Raw genomic sequence first — 3,654 nt, 5'->3', positions numbered from 1 at the left:
ATATTCTGCGGATCGACGATTGCTCGTGAAATCGTTGCTGAATTATCTTCGGTGTATCGAGCCACGACATAGCCTATGGATGCGTCACTGTTCTCAGCTCTCGTCTTTCGTGGTCGTGCGAACCGGTAGGCCTGTACTACGCCAGGAAATAGTTAAGGTGATGTACGGTCACATGGCACGGTACGTACTTTGGACGCGTATACGATCGTATGTTTATGCCACGTGCACAACGCAACAAGATATCGCAAGAATCGTTCGATTCCACCTGCGCCTCCTATCACCTTGTGTTCCACAATGGACACTCTTACAGATTTACAAACAATTTTTCTTTTTCACCTATCTTGCGCATCTGTAACTCGTTATGTGTACATAATATCTATCTCTTGTAAAGCGAATTTGACTACAGAACTAGGAGGAGCCGCTTTTAAATAAAGATACCAACCACCGTCAGTAGGCAGGGAGAATTTTGTAAAGGTAAACATGCTAATCTTACCTATACTATACGCGATCTTTTCTATCACTTTGCGACCTCGGAAGTGGAGCGAAGGAGTGCAAAGAGGAGTGGGTACATGTGATTATATGGAAAGAATTGGGTTGAAACGGGACGAACCGGGACGAAACGGGACGAAACGGGACGAAACGGGACGAAACGGGACGAAACGGGACGAAACGGTCGTTGAAAAATTCATCGTGGCTGAAAGCCAGCGGCGGACCACCTCGTGGATCGTCTTACAAGACGCGTTTCCGTCTTCGAGGGTCCTGATTGTGAGAAATGCATCGTGCTGTCGCCCGAGATAGGTGTCGTAAAGTATGCGGCCCTTGAGTTCTCCTGGGCAAAAAGGACGAGAGCGACGGAGAAAGACGGAGAGAGGAGAGAGACCACGGGCGTCGTGAGCGCGAAGGATAATTTATTGACTAATTAACGAGGATGTCCTTCATTACGGGTCGAGCAGCAGTAGTGGTCGCTTGCTCTCGCTCGGAACCGGCATTATTTGGCGCCCGAATATTTACGACCGCGTCCTCCTTCTGCCCATGGACCGGGCCCTCCGCCCCGATACCGATGCCGATGCCGATGCCGATGCCGATGCCGATGCTGATGCTGATGCCGATGCCGATGCCGATGCCGATGCCGATGCCGATGCCGATGCTACTCCTGCCTCTGTCCCTGTTCGTGAAACAAACGAGACGAAGAAGGTTTCAGAGAGAGAGAGAGAGAGCGGCTGAAAGAGAAGGGAAGAAGGACTGTGGTAAGGGGGTCGAGGAGGGAGAGTAGGAGAGAGTAAGGACGAAGGAGAGGCGATAAGACGGAGAAGAGGGAAGAGAACGTGGACCCATAACGACATGTCCCGATCTTACGGCGATTCGGGAACTCGGGATTTCTTTGCCCAGGGGGTTCCTATCACAAAACTCGCGGGCATTACTCCCCAAACGAAGAATAGATTTGGGCCGCCGTTGTTAAGAAGCATTTCGGGGCAGGATATCGTCCAGTCTCGACAGTTACCTATAAATGATTTTTCTACGATGGAAGTTGAAAGAATTGAAATAAGTGGAAGGAGTTGGAGCGAAACGGAGCGAAATACGCCTAACGAAAAAATCGCTGCGCGTTTGCGCTTCGATAGTCTTTATTGTAAGTTTACTGTGGGGAAGAAGGGAACCAATACGTAGGAAGAAAAAGTAACGTGAAATTAGTGTGAACTGCCAAGTGCTAAGAAGTCGCGACAGGATGGTTAGGTACTTCGCTTAATGAAGATATAACGAGCTGGCGCCCCGTGGGGTTGGCACGACGACGTCGGCACCGAGACGCCCCCCACCATGATTTCCCAACGTGTCCTCGTCGTTTCTGCAGCAGCCCCTTCACGCAACGAGTCTCCGAGCCTCGGGTTACGCCAGGATACTCGTCCTCTTTACGATCGTAGCTGCGTGTATCGCGGCTCGCGAAATTCTGCGGACTTTATTCTCCTAATTACACTAGGAAACTTATGTCACTGCCAGCAGGATTTCCCCTCGCGACATCGCCTCATCGTGTCATTTATTTAGACAGCTAATAACGCTCTACGACTAATGCGTTACAAACGATTTTACGAAAATGCTAATTATGGAATACCTATTTAGCATCGTGGACGCCACTGCCATCGTTGATACACCACCTTTGTATGCAAACACGCAGACTACTACTTTTTTCGGTATAGAGCAGTTGTGTCACCAGCAACGGCGACGGCGACGGCGACGGCGACAGCCACGACGACGACGACGACTTATCTTATCCTGAAAAAGCACTATAAATTACGTTGTTCGAGTTCAATTTCGTAGGCAGTTCGGTTAATCGCGAGGTGATTGATCGTAGCAAGGTTTATCCAGATGAATCCACGCAATACTTTCTACCCTGACAGCAGAGCTCTCGCGTACGGCACGGTCTCCGGCTTCGGCTTCGGCTTCGGCTTCGGCTTCGGCTTCGGCTTCGGCTTCGGCTTTGCTTTGCTTCTCTTCTTTTGGCTGTCCTTTTTCGTTCGCAAGGAACGAGCCGTGGAGGACCCTTACCCATTACGATATTCGGTGTCCCGAAGTTTGCGAGAATCGTTGAGATTCCATCCTGGTGAACGGCTGAGAGAAAGAGAGGTGGGAAGAGTGGGCCGAGGGTGAACGATATATTTTCCCTCGTTGGCTTGGACGCGGCCTCGCGTGTCTACACGCGTGAGCTGGATGTCACGTCGCGAAGAGACAGCGGGTGTTGGCTTGTACACGCACAAGCGCCGAAACGCCGTCTTAATTATCGGTTGCGATTATTTATGTCGCGGTGCGGCGTCGAACAGGACTCGTGCAGGGCAACTCTTCACGGTCCCATCCGGGCACCCACGCCAGCTCTATTCGATACGGTTTCAGTGTTCACTCTATCGAATTCACGATCGTTCGTCTGATTTTACCTGTCCTTCCGATATCGAACGAAGCGATGGAAATGTACGAAGGATAAGGTGGGCCGTCGATGAGAGAAATGAATACCTAAGCGTATCGCGTGGAAGGCGGAAAGTCCGCATGGCCCGAACGAAGATAGTTTCGGAGACAGAGTCACCGCGAAGAAGACTGGAGAGGATAGAAGGAGGCGAGTTGCCAGGACTGGAAAAGGGGACCCACGGGGATTGATGGCCACCACCTTTAATGCCGTTTGTATGTAGCGGCGCGCGTAAGCGCCTCGCCTTACAGTAATTAGCTCAACAAACGCGCCACCCTGTCCCATCAATTGCTACCCTACGCTTTCCTTTCGTCTCTCCCTCTCTTGCTCGCTCTCTCGAACTTGCTCATACGCACGCAACTTCTGTATCGGACCTCCTCCTTGATCCTGTGTCCTTTTCTTATTCCTCTCCTCCTTCTCTGTTTCTCTCTTCCTGCAGTTCCCTTCTACCCTCTCTCCATCTCTTTCCGTCCCTGTGGAACGCAACACTCTCACGTATCTTGAATTAAACATTCGATGCCTCCTGTCTTGGCGGCGTGCGCGCACCTCTTGCGTTGGGAATGCAAATGCAGAAACGTGGCTGTAGCGCGTGTGCGTGGTCACACGTATGCGCGTACACTGGCCCGATCGGTAAAGAAGAGGAGGGGGTGTGTTATCCTCGAGCGACGAATTAAAGGATGCGCCGAATCCCGATTGAAAAACCACGA

This window comes from Calliopsis andreniformis, chromosome 9, assembly GCF_051401765.1.
Source record: "Calliopsis andreniformis isolate RMS-2024a chromosome 9, iyCalAndr_principal, whole genome shotgun sequence".
In the NCBI taxonomy this organism is placed as follows: domain Eukaryota; kingdom Metazoa; phylum Arthropoda; class Insecta; order Hymenoptera; family Andrenidae; genus Calliopsis; species Calliopsis andreniformis.
Note: the sequence above shows the minus strand (reverse complement) of the source record.